Here is a 24,703-nt window from a genome sequence, read left to right on the forward strand (position 1 = left end):
TAAAATCACAGACAAGCAATCCACTAGATATACGTGACAGCATACTCCCACTGCCCAAGGAACACCATTATCTTCCTTACATAGGAAATGATTAATTGCCTTTACTTTAAGAATAAATTATTCCTGTGGAACAATTTTGTAAAGGCCAAAATCATAAAAAGAGTGATACTCATTTAACAATACCATTATTCACTGATTAATGTATAAAGAGTGCCTCGTGCCATTTAATATCTGTAATCTAATATTTTAAAAAAGGATATAGCTGAACTCATCACTGTGCCTAATATATCAGCTCTTAACACTCTATTTACTAAAATGTTTCTGCTACAAATTAATTACACATATAGGTTAGTTTTTCAAAAATTCAATTAAAAATATTCCTTAGTCAAAAGCAAATTCAAATGAACCTTTGTCAGGGAGTGTGGTTTTTAGAGCAAGGAGAAATGGCTTTAAACTAAAAAAGGGTAGATTTAAATTATACATTAGGAGGAAATTATTTCCTGTGAGAGTGGTGAGACACTGGACCAGGTTGCCCAGTGATGTTGTGGATGCCCCATCCCTGGAAGTGTTCAAGGCCAGGTTGGATGGCCTTTGAGCAATGTGGTCTAGTGGGAGGTGTCCTTGATCATTGCAGGGTGGGTTGGAACTAGATGATTTTTAAGGTCCCTTCCAACCCAAAACATTTTATGATTCTGTGAACTGGAACTATTTCAATGTGCTCAGAGGAGAGGAATGCTTATTTTCTTTAATTTTTTTTTTTTTTTTTTTATTTTTTTTGTGAAAACAGTCAGATTTTACATGTTCTGATAGGTCTAAATAATTTCAAATCACTGCTGATTGTACTGATGAGGTGACATGACACCGTGCTTTACTGGTCAGCTTTGAGTAATAAATGGTCTTTCCATTCTAAAATTCTTTGTAGCAATAGCTGAAGATGGTAACTCTTCAGAGATCAGATACAAAGAGTTTGGAGAGATCATTTTTTAGAATGAATTCAAAATCTCTTGTGTTTTGGTACTGTAATAATGAGTGAATTGAGCAGAGGAAACATGCAGAGCAACTTGCTTTGTGCTGGTTTTTGTATGTGATTAAACAAGGGTATTTAATAATTACAATATTTGAACATGCAATATTATTTTTTGTGTATCATGGTTACATGACACCAAACTACTGCTGTCTCCCTATCTTTCTTCCATTTTTGTTCCTCCCAACAGGCCAGTATTTGCCATTCTTATCATTCTAATTAATTTCTTCATCTATGAACACTTTTTTTTTTTTTTTAAATCAATTTCTTTAATTCCATGACAGTTTTGGATAAACGGATACAGAAAACAGGAAAACACATGAATAGATGTGTGTAAAGATAATAGTGACACAATTTAAATTATTAATAACATCATCATCATAATAGTTATTATTACTATTATTACTGTGACACAGATATAGATGACCTCAAGAATATAAAACGTAAAATTCCACTTATTAACAATAGGTTTTTGAAAATTTGGAACTCACTTTATTTAGAGACACATAAACATTAGCCACCTTCTTGAATACCACCATCAGTTTCTTCTTATTGATAGCATGCACAGAAATTTGATGTGGATTTGTATAATCTTTTGGTGTCTTTGTTCCAGTATACAATAGATTCCAATGCCCTAGTGTCAGAACAATACCACTTTATGTACCACAGGAGCACTGAACAGGTGGCTTTTGAGGATGGCACCCAGCATGTTTTAGGTTGCATTAATCAAAGCTTATGCTACCATTTGTTTTGACAATATTAGCTTCTCCCAATTCTTTAATAACATGAATAAATATGCAAATCACTTATGAGACAAGTGATTTTAAGTTCACTTAAAATTTTATTATCTCAAGGACGGAGGGAGAGATGGAGGGGAAGAGGGAGGGAGGAAGGAAAGCAAACAACCAAGTCTAGACACAAAAATGGGAACAATATAAAGTAAGCTTGAATGAAATTTAAGTGGCGAAATTCTACTGAAATATATCTCTATGCATTAAAAATTGGAAGACTACATAGTTTGATTGATGCATGGTTGGATCAATCTCCAGTTAGGTCTTCTGCCCAGCATAATTTAAGAAAAACTACTGTAAAACATTACTACCACAATTCTACTGTGTTTGAACTGTGCAATAATGCACAAAGAAGAAATTCTGCCACTTATTTTCTCCTTATTCTTAATTCTTAGAAGGCTCTGTACTGAAATAACGGAAATAATTTTGTGAACATAAGCTACTTTCAAAAGCACAAAAAAATAGATGTCTAATTACCACTTACCCTTCTGAATGACTTTTAAGCAGAGGTTATAGAAGACCTGGTGACTCTACTCACTTGGCAAACAGCTTTTAATTTAGGTTGAGTATTTCCAACCATTGCAACAGTGTCTCTGTCACTGACTCAAAGAATAGATTTTCAAATATATTTAGGAGTTTACTTGCTATTAATATCAATTAGACCTATATATTTGAATACCACTAGTTATCTCTGATTCAAGAGACTGCTTCCTTTTATAAAATTATAAGTACTGAAGCTGAAATATGTATTTAAATGCACACACAGATTACATTATACATACTAGCTGAATTCAGGTTTTTATAATGCCTGTAGATAAATTATCTTCCATCACATTTTCCCTTCTGTTTTCCTCCAAAGAACTTAAAATCAATATTTAATCTCTGTGTTCAATGTTCTCAGTTTCATGGATATGGGCAACATTTCTCAAAACAAACAGAAATGAAATGGGAGATGGAAGTAGAAAGTAAAACCTTATACCTAAACAGTAGTTTATTGTTCAGCTATTTTAGCCAGAGTTTCCAAAACAAAATAAAAGAAAACATCAACAACAACCCCCCAGACCAAACAAATGGAAACAAAAACAAACAAACACACAAACAAACAACAACAGCAACAACAACAGCAAAACAGAAAATATATGATGGGTAATGTAAAGATGAAATGAGACAACAGAACCCCAAAGACAATAAATATAATATGTAAATATAACAGCAATTTTAAATTAGGACCCGTACTAACTGTAACACATGCTTCTGAAATGTAGAATTTCTCAGCATTTACTTTTGAATTACTCTGCACTTCATTTAGAGTTCTTATATTCATATAAATATTTTAACCAACCAATTTCTGTGCATCACAATGGAATTATGAGTTTAAGAAGATGTTGACAATCCCTTTCAATTTTTTGAAAATTTTCACTTGAGTGTTATCTGGCTGGGTGACACAATGTCTTTATGGAAAACCACACCACTCCTTTAAAGATGAAACTTGAAATGTGAGAAATATGGCAATGTAACAGAAGCAAAATGAATTTGTTGAATTTGTTGAATTTGCCTTCTTTGCCTCAGTCTTTAGCGGCAATACTGGTTGTTCTCTGTATACCCAGTACCCTGAGCTGGTGGAAGGGGATGGGGAGCAGGATGTGGCCCTCACTATCCATGAACAAGTGGTTGGTGACCTGGTACGGCACTTAGATATACGCAAGTCGATGGGGCCGGACGGGATCCACCCAAGGGTACTGAGAGAACTGGCAGAGGAGCTGGCCAAGCCACTGTCCATCATTTATCAGCAGTCCTGGTTATCAGGGGAGGTCCCAGTTGACTGGTGGCTAGCAAATGTGACGCCCATCTACAAGAAGGGCCGGAGGGCAGACCCGGGAAACTACAGACCTGTCAGTTTGACCTCAGTGCCAGGGAAGCTCATGGAGCAGATCCTCTTGAGAGTCATCACGCAGCACTTGCAGGGCAAGCAGGCGATCGGGCCCAGGCAGCATGGGTTTATGAAAGGCAGATCCTGCTTGATGAACCTGATCTCCTTCTATGACAAAGTGACGCACTGGGTGGATGAGGAAAAGGCTGTGGATGTGGTCTACCTTGACTTCAGCAAGGCTTTTGACTCCGTCTCCCACAGCATTCTCCTCAAGAAACTGGCTGCTCTTGACTTGGACTGGCGCACACTTCTTTGGGTTAGAAACTGGCTGGATAGCTGGGCCCAAACAGTCGTGGTAAATGGAGTCGAGTCCAGTTGGAGGCCAGTCACTAGTGGCGTCCCCCAGGGCTCGGTGCTGGGGCCGGTCCTCTTTAATATCTTCATTGATGATCTGGACGAGGGCATCGAGTGCACCCTCAGTAAGTTCGCAGATGACACCAAGTTAGGTGCGTGTGTCGATCTGCTTGAGGGTAGGAAGGCTCTGCAGGAGGATCTGGATAGGCTGCACCGATGGGCTGAGGTCAACTGCATGAAGTTCAACAAGACCAAGTGCCGGGTCCTCCACCTGGGATGCAATAACCCCAAGCAGAGCTACAGGGTGGGAGATGAGTGGTTGGAGAGTTGCCAGGCAGAGAAGGACCTGGGAGTGATGGTTGATAGTCGGCTGAATATGAGCCAGCAGTGTGCTCAGGTAGCCAAGAAGGCCAACAGCATCCTGGCTTGCATAAGAAACAGTGTTGCCAGCAGGGCTAGGGAGGTGATTATCCCCCTGTACTCAGCTCTGGTGAGGCCGCACCTCGAGTACTGTGTCCAGTTTTGGGCCCCTCACTACAAGAAGGACATGGAGGTGCTTGAGCGGGTGCAGAGAAGGGTGACGAAGCTGGTGAGGGGCCTGGAGAACAAGTCCTACGAGGAGCGGCTGAGGGAGCTGGGCTTGTTCAGCCTGGAGAAGAGGAGGCTCAGGGGTGACCTTATCGCTCTTTATAGGTACCTTAAAGCAGGCTGTAGTGAGGTGGGGGTTGGTCTGTTCTCCCACGTGCCTGGTGACAGAACAAGGGGGAATGGGCTTAAGTTGCGCCAGGGGAGTTTTAGGTTAGATGTTAGGAAGAACTTCTTTACTGAAAGGGTTGTTAGGCACTGGAACAGGCTGCCCAGGGAAGTGGTGGAGTCACCATCTCTGGAAGTCTTTAAAAGACGTTTAGATGTAGAGCTTAGGGATATGGCTTAGTGGGGACTGTTAGTGTTAGGTCAGAGGTTGGGCTCGATGATCTTGAGGTCTCTTCCAACCTAGAAATTCTGTGATTCTGTGAATAGATGGATATGAAGGCCTGTTCTTTCTCACAAGATGTAGAAGTCTGTGTTTTGGTATTGACAGGTCTTGTAAAAAGACAGAGTGCATCCAAGATTGGGAGTAAAAGTCTACAACAATAAGAAAGAAGAAAAAGTCTGAAAAGAAACTGCTGGTTGACAAAACATCCTTTCTTGACAAATTTCCAGCTTCCAACAGTATTGCTTGTACTTGGTTTTCAGTATTACGTCTTTAAATTCATTTTTTTTTAGGACACATTTCTGTGTTAATCTAAACAGACCTCTAAAGGTCAACATGAGGACTGCTTATGCTCTTACAAGATAATGAAATGATCTTAATTGTTATAATTTCAGCTACTGTATCATGATGTAAAGGAATTGTTTGTACAAATGTTTACTGTTAGGTAGGAGGCTGTTCATTGGTTCATTTTGACTGCATACATACAGATGCCCTGAACTAGAGTTTAATCTTCTGGAATTATTTAAATCTTCATCCAGAGTAAATTGCCTTTACATTATACTTTTATGGGCACTTCCCCTCCAATTAGAACTAGTGGGCAGTCTGATGCAAACATCACTTCTTCAGTAATCAGAATGCTGTTGCTTAATCAAAAACAATACATAGCAATATGTAAAGGAATACAAATAATATAAAGCAGTCATTTCAGTTTAGTATAAAACCTGTCCTATTACTTCCCTTTAAGATTTAATTTTACAAATAAGTTTATGGATATATTTATTTAAACCAAGTCTTATGCTACAATATTACACATTTAAGGAAATACACTTTTTAATTTATTTTATTTATTTTCCCCAGAGAACTGTCACTTTTAGCAAGAAAATTCACGTCAGCCTAAATTTATACCACTTCAGTGTTCTCTGAATACCTCAATTATAATAAATCCACTGGTATTTTCCATATTTTAGTCTGTGCATCTTCTTTTACATATTTTAAAAAGTAGTTCAGTGAGTAACAAAGTTAGAGAAACTTTGTTTTCCACATTTATGTCTCCAGGATGATTGATGTTTGAATCAAAGTAGCAGAATGTTTCAATTGAAACATTTATACAATCCATTTTTTAGATGGATTTGTAAGTATCTAGAAAGAATTGAACATAGGGTCCCATTTCAAGTGGGCACTAACTGGATTTCTGTCCATGTATCCATGCATTTTTCAGGAATTTTGTAGTATGTAATTATATGTTGACACTTCCTGCACTGTCAAATTTGGTTGATCACCAAATAAAAAAAAGGCCCCAAAAGTGATGTGTAACTGTACAGCCACAGGGAAACACACTGCAATTGCATAAGCCTGTTTTCTGCAAAGATCCAAGTTAAAAGTATGTTTGAAGTAGTTCATTATGAAAATATGCACTCAAACCTTACTAGCCAAAACTAATAGACTATGCTTTCTCTTTATTATTTATTTATTTTTCCTCCTTTTCTTTGAACCAGAAATTTTTTTTTATTTTTTATTTTTTTTTTTTTTTTTTTTTTTTTTACTTTTGCACCCTTCAGAGTGGTATGGACAACGTTTATCTATATCATGGCCACTAGTTTTTCAGAGAATCTCTCCTTAATTCTGTGTGTAAAACTGCTAATAAGATCACAAAAACATCTATTGAAAGTTGTTTTTCTCCCTGTTCCCCAGGGAATTTAATTCAAATTAAATGAGCTGGTATAAAACTTAATTTAATAGAATAAAGAGTAGCCTGATTTTTCCTCAATAACTTCAGGTTGATTTACAGGACCTTAGATTATAGTTTCTGTTTTAGAAAGATAGGCTCAAATAGAAAATGTAAGATCTACTAAAATGTGGAGGATATTTATAGTCTTTTTTACTTTGTTCTTCTATCAGTGGAATTGTTTTTGAATCACTGTCTTGCACATCCTGCCATGAAGAACTTGCTGGATGGCCAAGCTTTAAAAGCCATAGTAAATGGAATTAAATCCAGTTGGTGGCTGGTCACCATTGCTGTTCCCCAGGTCTCAGTCCTGGTACCAGTTTTGTTTAACATCTTCATCAGTGATATGGATGAGGAGATTGAGTGGCCCCTCAGTAAGTTAGTAAGTAAGCAGGCAATGCCAATTTGTGGGACAGCGTTGATCTGATTGAGTGTTGGAAGGTTTTGCAGAGGGATCTGGATAGGCTAGATAGATTGATGGGCTGAGACCAACTTTATGGCATTCAACAAGCCTAAGTGCTGGGTGCTGCACTTGATTTTAACAATCCCATGCAGTGGTATAGGCTCGGGGAAGGGTGTCTGGAAAGTTGCCCAGACCACACCTGGGACTGCTGGTCAACAGCCAGCCAAACATGAGCCAACAGTGTGCCCATGTGGCCAAGAAGGCCAATAATATCCTGGCCTGCCTCAGAAATACTGTGGCCAACAGGACTAGAGAAGTGATTGCCCCTTGTATGCAGGGGCAATCACTTAATGCAGGGGTGAGGCTGAACCTCAAATACTGTTGTCAGTTTTGGGGGTCTCTCTATGAGAAAGATAATGAATTGTTCAAATGGGTGCAGAAAAGAACAACAACGCTAGTGAAATAATGAAAACAAACAAACAAACAAACAAAAACAAACAAACAAAAAAAACAAACAAACAAGATTTATGAGGAGTGGCTGAGGAAACTGAAGTTGTTTAGTCTGGAGAAGAGGAGGCTCAGGGGAAACCTCATTTCTCTGCAATTACCCGAAAGGAGGTTTTAACAAGGACAGTGTTGGTATCTTTTCTCAGGTGACAAGTTGATAGGACTCAAGGAGATGGTTTCAAATTGCAGGAGGGAACATTTAGACTGGACATTAGGAAGAATTTCTCCAAGGACAGGATGGCCAACCATTGGAATTGGCCACCCAGGGAAGTGGTGGTGTCTCCATCACTGAAGGTATTTAAGATACATGTGGCCATGGCACAAAGGGACATGCCTTAGTGATGGGACTTGGTATATCACATTGATGGTTGAGCTTGAAGATCTTAAAGGTATATTCCTACCTAGGTGATTGTATGATTCTATGTTACCTTACTCTATATTTCCAGAATTTGTAATTAATCTCTCTATATATGTTCTCTACATAACTGTTTTTTCAACAGTAGTCATCTGAGAGAATTGACAAATGCTTCTGAAACTCTGGTATGCTTGGTGCTGTGACTATTGCCCTAGGGAGCCTGTTCAAGTATCCAACCACCTTTTCAGTGAATAATCTTTTCCTAACAGCCAGTCTGTTGCAGCTCCATGCTGTCTCCTTCAGTCTTGGTGTGGTCACCAGAGAGCAGAGCTCAACGCCTGCCCTCCACTCCCCTCGTGAGGGAGCTGCAGGCTGCCATGAGGCCTCCCCTCAGTCTTCTTTCCTCTAGGCTGAATGAACCAGGTGACCTCAGCCCTCATACATCTTGCCCTCCAGACCTTTTACCACCTCCATTGCCCTCCTTTGAACGTTCTCTAATAGTTTTACCTCTTTCTCAGGTTGTGGTGCCCAAGACAGTATGCAGTATCCAAGGTACAATATTTGGCGTATTTGAACATCATGATACTCCTGCTTTCAAAAGTATATATTTTGGTATGTTTTCTTTCTTCATAAGGTAAAATCTGTGCCTTCTGATTCTCTGAGCTATCACTCACTGACAGAGTTATTGATTAGGTCCTATAAAGCATTATTATCGCAAGGTGACAACAGTTCCCTGAGGTGATTATGTCCTAAAACATTCTGTTGCTTTATATGGAATTTTGATATGCTCGAGAGATGTCATTTTTTTATCATCTGTTAAAAAGAAAAGCCTAGTAGTTTTAAAATGATTACTACTCTGCAGAAAAGTAATTAGCAAAATTTAAATCTTAAATCACACCTTTCTAGAAGGTTATAAATTACCAAGTCTGCTTACTTTTGTGTCTTCCAATGATGAGAAGAAAAATGAAGCTGTATGAATGGGAATTGAGAGTTGATCTTGATGTTTTTCATCATTTCTGTCTGCAAATTTAGACATACTTTTTTGTTTCGACAAATTAATCTGCCCAGCCTGAATAAATCTGGGATGTGATGTTATTCTCTTCCATAACTGCTTCTCAATGAGGCAGCAGGAAGTCACTTGGAAAGAATAACTCTATTGAGAGACTATATAGGAGCAAAATTTTGCCTCTGATTTCTTCTTATTGTTTTGCCCATGTAGCTTCTGTTAGTTTTGGCCACAGTTGTATATGGATGTTAAGTTCCCTAAAGTAGCACTATGTTGAATGTTTTCTCCTTTCTTTTATTTAGCACACTTGTCTGGAAGTAGGACATAGTTCAATATTAAAAGTGCTTAGGTAAAAAATCCTTCGTACAGTTGCATCTGTTGAGATTGACTGATCCCTCTGAGTGGACTCTCAGACAAGAGCTTATAGGTGACACCAGATAGTGGTAGAGTGGTAGATATTGCTGTGCATCTGCAGTTATGCAGGTCTAGAGAAGATCTGTAGACATGGATTTTGTTAGTGATTATCTATCTATCTATCTGTCTATCTATCTATCTATCTATCTATCTATCTATCTATCATCGAGCTATCGAGCTATCGAACTATCGAGCTAGTTAGTATATAGTTAGTATAGTTAGTAATTAGCTAGCTATTTATTTTACGTTTAGTTTCAGTGCTAAGAAGTTCCTGTTGTTCCTTCCTCTTATATAGGCCTGTGTGACTTACAGTGCTACTACTTACACTCTTAGACTCTGCTTTATTATTATTATTTTTTTTTTTCTCAACAGTTGTCATGGTTTCAGATCACAACTCCACATGGAGTATTTGAAGTAGATGAAGAAGAATGTGTCTCTATAATGATGAAAATTTTGGCATGTGCTGTTAAGATATTGATTTGGGGGACTGTGTAATGACTTGTTTCCTTACTTATAGTACATTTTGCTTCATTAGGTAGTCATACAATGTTTTGTTATGCATATGTTTTACATTTTTCCTTACTTCTGCATACGATTTCATTACTGCCTTGAAAATGATTAACCAGTGAGTGGATAATTCTCCTTGCAGCCCCAGACCAATGGGGAATATTGGAATTACTTCAATGTCTTCATGTTTCTGAAGCCTCGGGGCGATGTTCTTTTAAAAAAAAAAAAAAAGAAAAAAAAAAACATCTGTTTTTCCAATAGGCCCTGGTATATTAATAGCAAAATGAAGACTGTTACTCTACTTTCAATGTGTTATTTTATCTTAAATATGGAGTCCTGGAAAACAGTGCTAGGTAATTTGCTGGCACAGTCCAATAAAACAACTCCTTGCCATAATAGTTATATTACATTTATTATTATGATTTTATTATAGCAATCCTGTTATCATTGCTATGCCTACCATTCTTTATGCTTTTATAACTTCTATAGCAGCCAGTATTTTTTGTTCTTATATGCCATACTGGAATTATCTTCTTAAGTCCCATATCTTGCTGTTATATTTGGGGGTGTGGATTGAACTGTTAATAAATTCCTTATTTGTTAGCTGTAATAAACTGTATTTTAAGGATTATTTTCTGTTTTCATCCATGCTTCTCTTTTCATTTCATTGAATGCAAAAACTGTGGATGGTCCCTAAAGTCATGCTTGGGAATCCATGTGGAGATGAATCTTGCCCAAATAAAAGTATATAAATATTGCTGAGAGTCAGTTTTAGGTCTTGATCCCTTTATGCATTTAGTTCAAGATTACTACTAGCTACTTGAAAGCCATACGTATGGGGTTACATACTTAACCTTACAAGGTTCTTTCTGCATATCGTAGGTTGCTGAAGTAATCTTCTGCCAAAAGCAACAAGAAAATTGAAATTATTTGGGCTAAAGGTAGGTAATTTCTCTTTTACAACTAGCTCAGACAAGGTAACTCGTATTCTGTCACTCAGAAGTTTCCTTATTAACACGAAGAGCAATTCTTCAGTTCATTTCTAATCTTGACAAGTTCTCCAGCACTCAAAATTGACCTTATTGAAGGATCTAAGAACATTTTTTACTTCTGTTCTCACTGCATTATTTTTTTTCAGTCTTCATTTTCATCTTTAAGGGTTTCTGCATAAATTTCTAGTTTCACCACAGGTTTGTGAAGTAAGCATATATCCCTAGCACAAACGAACATACCAGGAACTCTCTGAAGTGATGCTCTCCTGGTGCTGGATCCTGTCTCACTTCGCGGTTTTGTGAATTTTGCTTAAGCTTCAACTTCATGAGGAAAATTTGCAGACTTCAAAGTTTGCTTGTCATAATATTCTGAGCACTTCCTGCATACAATTTATTCTAGGCATTTTAAACACAGTAGAATAAAGCTCATGAATGGGCATTAATATTTTAAGAATATACACTCAAACTTTTATTTCAGGTGAAGAGGTCAGTAGCAAAAGAATATGAAAACATTTTCCTTTTCTTTTGACTATTTTTTTCTTAGAAGAAAGAAAAGGTTACTGCAGACTGAATTCATAACTGGAACTTACTTTCAGTTGACTTCGTTTAATGTTACTGTATAAATATTGATTCTTCTTTTCTATTAGTTATGCAGCCATAAAATGAAATAAGGAATAGTTCTCAAAAATAGGGACATCTGATAACCCTGCCTCACACCTGCAGGAGTAGAATCCTAAGTTAAATGTAAGAAAAAACTGCAAAATAAAAGCCTTCAGATACTTAAATTATTAGAAGAGTTGAATGGCATATGCTTAGCCCTTAGAATATTTATGAGTACAGTATATTTTTTAATAATTTCATAGTAAGTGACTGTGACTGTTTTGACAGTGTCAAAAGATAGATGATTAAATTTCTTCACGTCACAAAAGCTTCCATTGCAACTGTGACTGTTGGATATCTGTGGAAGGCTTTCTGAGGCAGAGAATGAATAGCTTAACAAATGTAGAAAAAATCACAAAAGATGAAGTAAGTGTTAGAGAAATTTCTTAATAAATATCAATGAAAGAATTAATAATAAAACAAAGCAAACCTCTCCAATTAAGCACGGTATTTTTCATAACAAGAAAAAAGGACATGTTCAGTCATGCATATACAGGAAAGTAGGATATCCTTAAAATTAAAAAAAAAAAAAAAAAAAAAAAAAAAAAAAAAAAACAACCAATGAGTAGAGGTAATATTATGACAAAAGAGTACTGTGGATACCAGCAGCTGCTGTTCCCTCTGTTTCGGTTTGTAAGTGTGCCCACATCTGAGTGGGTTACGAAATGCAGATGGTGCTTTTTCCGCATGGTTAGTTTTCCATCATGAGATTATAGGTTATTTTCATTTGCTTTTTATTCACAAAATTTGAAAAAATAAAATAAAATAAAATCATTAGGTGGGCTTAATAATCTTTTCAATCTTCTTTGCTCCTAGTTATAATACATAGTTCAAATCACATCAGATCATAGCATACCAAGAGACAATAAATTTGCCTGAAAAGGGAAAAGAGAATTAATTAAATGACAAGTATATAGCAAAATCAAGATTTGCTGTAAATAAGAAATGCCATTGAAAGAGAAGTATTCAACAGCAGAGTAGATGGGCAGGAAGCTTATCAAGGCAAAACATTTTGCATAAGCTTACTTCGTGGGGAAAGCACTTGCACCACAGAAGGAATCTGTAGTGGTGCAGATTCTACAGATTCAGGAGAATTCTCTTAATAACACTGATGTAATACATTTATTTTTTTTCTCATCCTGAGCAACCCAGCAACAGCTAAAGATAAAAAGAATGGTGTCTATATGACACGTACAGGAAATAGAACATTAAATGAAAGTGCACATTATGGAAGTACCCACAGACTTCAGTTAGACTGCATCTGTGTGGGAGAGTACCTGCTAGTGAGAATTGTTGCTATGTCTGCTTTACCATTAAAGTAGTGGATAATCAAAATTTTCATTTCAGTCACTCAAGCTCCAAGTGCTTACCTGTGCTGGTGGCCAGACACACTGAGTGAATGAGTCACGAATGAAAGGATTATGTAGCCAATTTTTCCTCATACTTTGTTAAGGTTTCACATGTACTCAAAATTAGCTTCTAAATATCATTTTGGGCTCATTTTCAATCCTGCTGAGTTCTCATATGTTCATTTTAGGCTCTCTGGGCTTACAAATCACCTATAATTTACATGCTTAGAAAAGAAAATTGAAGCCAATTTATCTTTATTTGTTCGTTTTTAATTAACATAATCTCAATTAACATATGATATTTTAATGAATTCAATATGATATTAATATTCTATTTTGTCCTAATATTTAATATCAATATGCATAATCCAATTACAATTTATGTTCCCTCTGTTTTTGCTATACACATCATGGATACGTCATCATGTCAAACTATTCTGTCATTTCAGACTCTGCAGACATCCATGGACTTCAGTTCATGACCACTTTTTTATAAACAGTGAAGATATATTTAATACCCAGAACTATGAATTCACAAAATACATCTTAAACAAATGAACAAACAGAACCAACACACAAACAAGCAAACAAACCATGTAAAGCAAGACAATCGTATTTGAAATTGCATCATCATTTTTTTGAATTTTTGAAAATTGCAGTGATGCAATTTTTGAAATTACATCATTGCATCAGTGTGGGAAAAAAATGGAGGAAATTTTCATCACAAACATGTATTTTCTTGGGTGTTTTTTTGTTATGTCTTTTTAATCTAACAAGATTATACTACTAGTCAGTGGAATGCAATGTAGTTTCCTGGTACCGTTATGACACTAATACCTAACTGATAGAGATATGATGAAAAAAATAATTCATTTTATTAATATTGATGAAGGAGAGTGTATTAATATGAGGGGGAAATATTTTTGTGAAAGCACACAAGGAACGAACTTGCCAAGTGCGTTATTTTAGAATTTGTGAGCAAGTATCTTCTTTCTGTTATGTAGGAGATTCAGCACCCCACAGTGAATGTAAAGGGATGAAAGAGGCATGACCAGATGAAAAGCTCTGCCTGTAAGGAAGTTAAATTCATGACTCACATAAGTGAGGTTTTAAAATCTAATTTAATAGTCCTCCTTCCATCTTGTGGAACAACTTTCTGTGTAAATTAATGTATTGTAAGTTTTATGCAGTTAGGACAAACTATCTTCACAGAACATTACAAAACAAAACAAAACAAAACAAACAAACAAAAAAGCTTAATGTTCATACAATGGGAAATATATATATATATATTAGAGTGTAGGAATGGGTTTCATGTGTTTATGAAACACTAAAAACATTATGGATTCTTCAGAGTTGTATTTTTTTCTTTCAGCCTCCAGGAACAGAAAACTTTAGTTTTTATGTTCCTTTTTCCATTTGATGTCAATTATATTAGACTTGTACATGTTCTTTTGAAGGTGATGAGATGTTGATAGGCTTTGGATATTCTCCTGTTTTGTTTTGTGGTTTCAAGAAGTTTTTTTTTACATTAGACAAATTTCATCTATCTCAGTATATTGTGTATACATTGAAAGACACTGTGAAAGCACAAACTTTGTGTTTCTCAAATGCTTAATTTTGATTTACTCCTGCTTCAATTTATTATATTTCAATGTTTTATTAGGCAGGATTAACTGAGATACTGATATTTTTTAGAGATTTTCCATTTTATGTTTTTAAATGTTTCCTCTCCTACTATGTATTATTGGAAATTTCTACAGAAACTAGTACGTAGTAAAAAATGGTAATGTTGCAGCTGTCACTCACACTGTGGTGTCATGGTGAATGTATCTAACTCAAATGAGGACTGAGAAAAAACATAGAGCAAGATCAGTAAATAAGTTTACCCTCCACAAGCTTGAAATTTCAGACGTATGTGAGCCAGCCATTTGGAAACCAATAAATGACTATCCATAGTTTCAATGTAAAAAGATTCCATGAAGTTCACATGATTGTATAGTCTACAAAGAGAAGTTATTTTCATGTTAGAATCTATAATAATATAAAACCATATGGTTTTGTTTTGTTTTAATATTTAATATTTGCTTGTTTGTTTTTACATAAAAACGCGAAGCCAAAATTACAAATTAGTAGCCAACAATTGGTTCAGGATGAGCAGGTGATAAAATGCTGGAAAGAAAGTGTCTCAGTGGGTAAACAAACAAACAAAAGATAACCAACTTTCAATAAGGTTGAGGTTGGAGACTGTCAACTATGTGATAACCTTCATTATCTAAATTCAAAAAAATAATAGTGAAGAAATAAATTCTTGCACCCTTTCAAGAACTGTCTAACCATATTTAAGGATTGGATTTAAGGGTGATCTTTTTCAGTTATCACCAGAAAAGTGATTCAGCAAGATATACCAGGATGAAACTGAAAAGTGAATTTTAAAAAGTTATAGATGATTTTTAAAATGCTCTTTGCTCTTGCTCATTCAGACAAAAAGACAGTAAGAAGATTAAAGCATAGACTGGTTAAATGGCTCAGTTCTAGAAGGACAATTTTGTCAATAGGTATTTGTTAACTATTAGAGTTCTCAAAAAACTCAGTTAGTGTTAAGTTCCAGTTTGAGAGTTTTTCTGCAGTTAAATTTAACTAGTGCTTGGGGCATCTCGGTCAGCCAATTGAATCACATTGAGACTGTGGAAAGAAAAGCAAATCTGTAATTGGAAAGCTGAGAAGAGAAGATGGTATAAAAAATATTATTTCTGAACTTTAATCAAAGTAGAAAAAAATATTTAATTTATTGTTAATTTCTGAAGACCTGCTTTTTTTTTTTTTTTTTTTTTTTTTTTTTTTTGTGGAGTATATCATTTTAAAACTACTGTCTTTTTGAAAAATGGTTTTCTGATAGCATCCTATGCCGTGCATCATAATAAAATCCCTCATACACTGTGGTTAAAAACTGCATTATTGTGCCATAGTAAAACTGTTTATTTTATGTATTTATTTTTAATTGTCAATAGTTTCTCAAAATCATCTAATAATTATGAACACGGTGTTTTAAAATAGTATGAGAGATTCATTATCAGCTACCTCTTAAAAGATCTGGCACAATTTCTTAGATTAACACTGTTTTCTTCTAATGCTTCCTTTTCCATTCACCTACAGGTGATAAAACTAAAAGAAAATGAAAGTTCAAATACCTTTTCTTACATGTTATTTAATAAAACCATTTTTAAAACTAACTGTAATGGATTCAGCCTTTAACTTATGTCAGAAGAAATAATAGATTTGGCTTCATGAATTACTCATACAAAAAAAATAAAGTGAAATCAGAACTCATGAATTACTCATAAGGGCAAGCCTAAAATCAATAAAATGAAGGTAATGCATCCAGAAGCATTTTCTTCAACGTGTTGTCAACATGATTATTTATTTATTTATTTATTTATTTTGTATGTGAATAAGATCTATGCAAGACAATTAGCCTGAAATTACAAAATTACTGATCCTCAGGGTTTATTTTAAAATCCCATTTAAATCTCTGGATTTGGTTGGCAATAAAAACTACACTCTGAAATGCAGACAGATGGCCCCACCAAGGAACTAAAAAACGTTACATAGTGTGGTTTGTAACACATGTATCCCCAGAGATTCTAATTATTACTGGGTTAAAAATAATTTATGCAAAATATTCAGTGGTAAGTAAAATTTGCAAAACAAGAAAGAAGCTAAATGCTAATGTAAATTTTGTGAATGTTCAGTGCACTAAAATGAAATTCCACATTGAGGAATATCCATCATCCATCTGTCAGTAGTCTGTATACAAATCACTTGCAAATAAATAACATTGACTTACACTATTGAGTTGATTTACTTGAAGAAGAAAAGCAAGACTTGAAATTCATGACTGAACACGACTTTCAGACATTTCTCATGACTGAACAGCTGCTTTATTCACATTGTGCATTAAGGAAAATTATGTACAGTTTTTGAATTTGTCAATATTTATGAACTTAAATAGACACCTTTACACTGTTATTACATACATCAAATATAACAAATGAGAACAACAGTATTCTGTCCTTATGTGAACTTTGGACAAAAAATGCCAAGTATTATCATTTCACACTATTGTCAAAGTGGATGGTCCTAGAGTGTGAACTATATAACTGCTGCTGTCTGTCTTATCACAACAGAAGAATTTGAGAAGGCTGGTTAACTTCAGACACACCTTAGAAAGGGATTCTCAGATGTGCATGCAGAGAGAACAGATTTGAATAACAGGTGATGATGAATCACTGCCCTTCACATTTTAACGTTTCTCCCACATACTATTCACTGCATTGTTTTCCTTTGCCGTATTTTATCTTCATTTTACTTGAATGATAAGTGCTGTTAACATATGCTATATTGTTTTCAGTACCTTGGAGAGTCACAGTAAAGAAGGAACCTGTCTTCCATGTAATAGTTTGTAAAAATATTCATTTTTCTGCACTTTTATAGTGTTTATTATGGATACTTTTATTAGCACTTGTTCTGTGGGCTACTGCAAGCAGTAACAGAACTTAGTTAAACATTGAATTGAATATTCATGTTTAGGGAAGGGCCTATATCTGCATTGGAGAACTGTTTTCACAAAACAGAAATGGATAAAATTGGACCCAACATATTGCAGTTGAGCAGTAATCTTCAGGTAAATAGTCCTATGCATATTGAGGAATGTTTTTAGTTCAATTTACAGAAACATCTCAGTCACTAGTATGTAAATTTCTTTAATGTAGGCACGACCATAAATAAACTATGTTTATTTCCATATATATATATAATATAATATTTGGAACAACAGAATTCAGAGCAACAATTTTCAGAGAGAATAATGCAACTCTTATAAAGACTAAAAGTTCACTGATCAAACAGAATGAGTAATGAATCTAGAAATCAACCAGCTATGTAGTCTGTATCAACTTATATCTTGCAGCTGTCAAAGTCATCAGGAAACAATTAGCAAGTGGACGCAGCACTATTTTGCAGCACTATTATTCACTTCCCTCCTCAGAATGAGGCATGCAGCTGCTCACACATTAACTCACAAATGGCTTGCAGAAATTGTGGAAATTTTTCATTTAAGATAAATGAGTTAATAAAAAGTTTGAACACCCAATTAATTAAAAAAAAAAAAAAGTCTGTAAACAAATGGCACTAACAGTCACAAACTGAATACATCATTTAGGTGGTGGGATTATAGGATGATGCTTTTAAACTGTTCCATACATTACACAATCTCAGTACCAATCATAGATTTTTCCAGTAAGTTTGATAGACGTATCTTAATTTTAAGATAGCAGCACTGGGAAAGAGACCTGGGGGTTCTGGCTGATGACAAGTTCAATATAAGACATCATTGTTCTCTGGCCGCAAAAAGGGCAAACTGTATCCTGGGATAAAACTATTAGATAGTGTCCAAAGGAGGGCTATGAAGTTGGTGAAGGTTAAGGGGAAGACATATGAGGAACAGCTGAGGAGAAATAGGACCTGAAGGAATGGCATGAAACTGTATCAGGGGAGGTTCAGGCTGGATTTTAGGAAAAGAGTCTTCACCCAGAGGGTGGTCAGACACTGGAAAAGGCTTCCCAGTGGTAATGGCACTGAGCTTGTCAGAGTCCAGGAAGCATTTGGCCAAATCTCTCAGATATTTGGTTTAATTTTGGGGTGGTCCAGGAGTTGGACTGGATGATCCTTATGGTCCCTTTTAACTTGGGCTATTCTTCTGTGATTCTTTGATCATCAGAAAGGTCTTTGAAACCAAGACAAATGGAATCATTTCCCTCTTAGGGAAATTCTTACCTTAATTTCTTTCTGAAGTTCTGTTCTCTGTATCTGTGGGAAAACTAAGTGGAGGTAGATAATCACAGGGACCATTAAAATGGACCTAAGAATGGAACATCTGCCTTACAAACAGAAACCAAAAGCATTAAGTTTCTTCATTTTGCACATGATTAAACTGAGGATTAAACTTAAGTCAAAACTTAAAATATGATGTAGATGGTGACAGGGATAAATGCAGACCTGTTACTCATGAAACCCTATGATATTACAAATTAGGAGTGCTTGATAAAATGAGGAACTTTTTGTCAAATTCATGCAGTAAGTAAGCAGTTATCTCAAAAGATGTCAATCTGTTTCACTCACTGCAGACGACATGATATTAATGTATCTTGTTTTGAAATGATACTTGAACTGAATGTTTGCTTCTTGTACACATGAAGGGAAGTAGCTTATAGATATACATATACATGTATATTCTTCTTCTTCTTCTTGAAAGCTTTTAGTTATTGGATTTCTGCAAGAATTATCTTACTTTTAGTCAAAATTTTTCACCGTTTCTTCCCTTTACCTCAAGTTAACTAATATGTATTTACATTTATATTTAACCAACAAAAAATGTCACCATATGTCACCATACTGAAGGATGTGAGACATAGAGGGACAGAGAGATCTATGTGTGTGGAGTTGACAAGAGAAAAAAGAAACATTGAGGAATGCTTGGGAATGTTAACAAGAAAGTGCTAATAAATTTTAACTTTCATATTCTTCTGAATTGTTTGCTTCCTCACAAGACATCATTGTAGATAGTGTAGATACTCTTTATTTCGGCAAAGAAATGTTGTTCCAATAAAGAACTGTTAAAATACTAATAGGAAGGGGAAGAAAATTCAGAGAACAAACTATTCCTATAATTTTAACAGTTACAGCGTCATATTTTATAGATGTATCATTATTAATAATGAGGCTTTCTCTGTTTTGCTGTTTTTCCTGTTGTTTGTTTGTTTGCTTGTTTGTTTTTAATGTTTGCAGTGAGTAAAATCATAGAATCATAGAATCATTAAGATTGGAAAAGACCTTCAAGATCACCTGGTCCAACCAGCACCTTACTAACAACGTCACCCACTAAACCATGTCCCTCAGCACCAAGTCCAACCTTTCCTTAAACACCTCCAAGGGATGATGACTCCACCACTTCCCTGGGCAACTCAGTCAAATTTCTGACTACTGCCTGACAAATGATATCACTGTAATTCCAAGTCTGGAAGAACTTGTGCTAATTGATTTTTTACTTTGTTTTATTTTACTTATTTTTCTCTAGAGTGGGACAGATATACTTCACTTCACTCCTCATCTAAATATCTACCAGAAAAACAAACAAAAAACCAAACAAACAAGCAAACAAAAAAACAACAGTTGTCATCATCTTAAACAGGTATCCTTTTTCTTCAAATATTTTCTGATGTATATTTTTTATATGCAGCATCATCTTTTGTCTTATGGTTATCATTTAAATGCTACTCACAGCAAGCAGATCTGTAGATGCTCATGTGGCTGTTTCTCTAGACAGTGAAGATTTACTACGTCTTCTGTGTGTTTGAAATTTTGCAGTTCCCAGCATGTGCAAATCTACAAACAGAAAAAAGTAACTTTCTATTGTATGAAATATGCACTTGAGATAGTACTATCTTTCCTTGCATTAATAATGGAGTTTGCTTGAGTAAGAATGTTTTTCATAATTTCATAGGAAAGAATGAAATGAAATATATCCCAGACTGGGTTCTAGGAATTTCAAAATCATGGTAATAGAACAACACATTGAGAAGCAGGATAGTCAGGAATAGCTTAGTATATTGAGACAATAATGTTAGTTGAAGAGTATGAGAAAGAATGAAAGTAAGAATAACAGCTCATCATGAAATGCAGTGGTTTAACAGGCTGTTAAGAAGTATTAATGTATTATTCTAGTAAAAATATGTATTGCAGTGTACTCTTTCCACTTTTAAAGACAGTATGATTTTATTTATTATTTATATTATTTGTTAATTGTGTGGTGATTTGTGGTGTTTTATCTGTTAGAACACAGCCAGAGACAGAAACTAGGAAATCTAGTTTCAGCCTAACAGCAGCTTCTTCTATAGTACTCCACAAAAGGATCTGCTTGAACTAAGTCTGCTGAGGAACGTTAGCTGCTCAGAGGCTAAAGGTACTCATGCAAGACTATCAGTGAACCAGTGCTTCCCTGTTTAAGTCCCAGGGCTGTTCAGAAAAGCACTGAAATCATGGTGACAGCTTGCATTCATCTTAGTACATCATCATTATTTCTATACTGTCTTTAAGATACACTAGAGAAACAACAAACAACAATGACACAAAACCATCCCAGTTTATGAGTTTATTGAAATCAGAATGAATACTAGATTTTGCTATAATCGAATCTTCTAAATACTGTGTGTCAAATAAAATCTTCAGTGTTGTGATTATATTGTTGTGGCATTTGTCATTCTTTGTCTGTGATGCCTCAGAAAACAAAGTCAAGGGTCAATTGAGAATCAAGAATGATTTAAAAAAAAAAAAAAGAGTAACTTTATTGACTTCAGGAAAACTAAGAGTGTATATACAATAAGATTTTAGTTTGTGTTAGGAGTGCACCTCTGAAAGAATTTTCTGATAGTTATTTTCTTATATCTTTTGGCTTGCCTCTTAAGGCAAGCCCTTCTCTTCCAAGTTGATCTTTATGACGTGTTCACTTTTTACTTGATAACATATTAATTTAATTACTTTATTTTTATTCCAAATAAAATAAAAAATGAAAAATAATAATAAAAAAATAGTTTCACAGTGTATGCACAAAACACAAGAATCAAAGAAGAAGTCAGGTTTAGTCAGATTTCATACAATACAGAATCATAGAGAGGTTAGGTTGGAAGGGACCTCAAAGATCACCTAGTTCCAGCCCCCCTGCCATTGGCAGGGACACCTTCCACTAGTTCAGGTTGCTCAAAGCCCCATTCAGCCTAGCCTTGAACACTTCCAGGGATGGGGCATCCACAACTTTTCTGGGCAACCTGTGCTAGTGCCTCACCACCCTCACCGTAGAGTTTCTTCCTAATGTCTAATATTAAACTACCCTTTTTTATATTAAAGCTGTTAGCTCTTGTCCTGTTACTACACTCCATGATAAATAGTCCCTTCCCTTCTTTCCTGTAGTCTGTGTCCTTCTTATGTTGAGGGGCCCAGAACTGAACATAGGACTCTCAGTGTGATCTCAGAACAGAGGTGGAGAATAACCTCCCTCAACTTGCTGACCACACTTCTTTTGATGAAGCCAATGATTGGCTTTCTGGGCTGCAGGAGAATTTGCTGGCTTGTGTCAAATTTCTTGTCAACACCCAGGTCCTTCTCTTTGGGACTGCTCTCAACACATTCTCTGTTCAACCTGTATTTGTGCTTGGGATTGCTCCAACCTTGTTCAGGACCTTGCCCTTGACCTTGTTGAACTTCATGAGTTTTGCACAGGCCCATCCCTCAAACCTGTCTCTCTGGATGGCATCCCTTCTTTCCACCATGTCAACCACACCTCTAAGCTTGGCAAAATTCCTAAGGGTGCACTCAGTCCTACTGTCTGTGTCACCAACAAAGATGTTAAACAGTGCAGGTCCCACTAATGACCCCTGAGAAACACCACTCATCATTTTCTCTCTGCCTGGGCATTGAGCCACTGACTGTAACTCGTTGAATGTGACCATCCAGCCAATTCCTTACCCACCAAATTGTCCAACTATCTAGTCACAGAAATGCAAAACTAAAGTGTTTGGAATAGGGGATTGATAGACGGGGGTGGATAATCCTTTCCTTCTGTGTACTGGCTGTGATGATGTTCACACTGTCCAGAAGCTCTTAACCACCTTTGCTACCTAGCTAAAATGCTGACTTGACACAACTCCAGGAGATCCTCAGTACGCCTACAGAACAGTTATACCTCTTGGGCTAGAATGCAAAAATATATCTCCTTCCAAAAATCTTTGGAGTTTTCCTTGCAGAAAAGACTGCTGAACAGGTAAATCAGTGATTCAATGCTTGATAAACTTGCTGAGGTCTGTAGTTGGAGAACATGGGCATCTGATTCCTGACATTTGTACAGTTAAAATCAAGCACACAAAACAGACTATGTCTTTCAGAATATATATATATTGACTTTTATCAGTTTTTTAGCAAAAATTCTGCTCAACATTTAAAACACCTTTCCACTGCTTGCCTAGTTTCATCCACCATCAGTAACACTGGCTATTTTCAGAAGTCAGTGTATGGAATCTGAAGAAAAATTGCCATGTTTTGAGAAATGTAGTGTCTGGGCTTCTTGGCATTGCTTACTAAAACTTTAGTTGTGTTTGAGATGTCTAAAAGACTTATGAGGTTGCCAGGGGCAGGCTGGGTGCCTTGTTCTTCCCGCTTGGTAGAGTCTGGTTTAAGTACAAGAACCCTAGGAATGAAATATATTTTATATAAAATTACTGGCTTTCTAGGGACCCCTAACTCAAACATTTTGCATTTTCTATTAAGTCGGTACAATTAACAGTGAACTAATTAGACACTTCATTTTACGGAAGTCTGTTCTGTAATGTATGTCCCATCTGTTCACTCCAGTCAGAAAAACTTGCTGTCATTCAGCTCTGTAATTATAACACCAATCACTTCAGTTAGTTCACAGTTCCTTTTTCTCTGTAAAAGTCCATCAAAATAAAATGACATAGTAAAGTTTATTTGAGCAAAAAGCGTTGGTGATGATGTTACATGAAAATTTATGTTTTCATGGATATCCTTCATGTGAGATATGTTCATCTGATTCGTGTCAGTATGGAACAATGCTAGGGCCACATGGTATGATGAATATGACCTTCTGTCTTACATACCCTTGTATAACCACAAATCTAAGAAAAACAGAGTGGTTAATGTATATAATTCTTGTATCTTGCAAAGGAATGTTTTAGCAATTCGTGTCAATAGAGAGCTTGAAGGGAAATGTTTTTGTAGGTTTTTCCTCGAAGAATATTTGGGGGGTTTCAGAATAACTGCTAACTATTATGACTATTGCATGGGACACTATGCAAGTCTCTGATATCTGGCCAGGAGGTAAAGGAGATGGGGAGAGCTGAAGAACAACTCGAAGACAAAGCTTGCAGGGGATGTTGCATAAGTTTCTGACATACAGCCAAGTTGGACAAAGGAGAAGGACAAGAGGGAGGAAGACTATGAGCCTTCAGCATGAGAGACCCCCAGAGGGACCACCGGAGACTGATACGCATGCCCCAGTAGGAGGGTTTGGATTCTGGAAACTAATTATAATAACCCTGTTTTTTTTTTAGAAGTAGTAATGAATATGTATCAGCCTAGGAGCATAAAAATCAGCTGCTTGATGTAACTGGTATGCGTCTTGGTGGAGCAGAGACTCCTGGTGCACACAGCGCTGTTTGCTTACATCTATTCCTTTAATAAATTGTAAACTTTGATTATAGTCCTATTTTGAAGACTGAACCATTTATTACACTTCATATCCATTCTTCAAGTGACAATAATCTACCATTTCAGAGCCTGTTTGGGAGTTTCTCAGTGACTGCACTTCAGTGTCTCACTAGTTGGGATAGTGATCTCATAAAATGAGAACAAGTTATGACAGTTTTTTGTACGCTATACCAACTACAGGACCAGTAAAGGATTGAAACCAGATTCAGCATGAAGTCAAAAGCATCTTAGAAACTATGAAAGAAAGTGGAAGTACAGGGATAGTTCAAATTAAATAGAAAATTCATACCCTAGAAGTCATTATATCCAGAGAGGCAATATAGTTTACAAACACTCAGATTTCTCAAAATGTTTTCTTTCATCTTTTTCTTTTTTCTTTTCTTTTTTCTTTTCTTTTTTCTTTTTTCTTTTCTTTTTCCTTTTTTTTCTTTTTCT

Source organism: Netta rufina, assembly GCF_964035555.1.
Source record: "Netta rufina genome assembly, chromosome: Z".
Taxonomy (NCBI): Eukaryota; Metazoa; Chordata; class Aves; order Anseriformes; family Anatidae; genus Netta; species Netta rufina.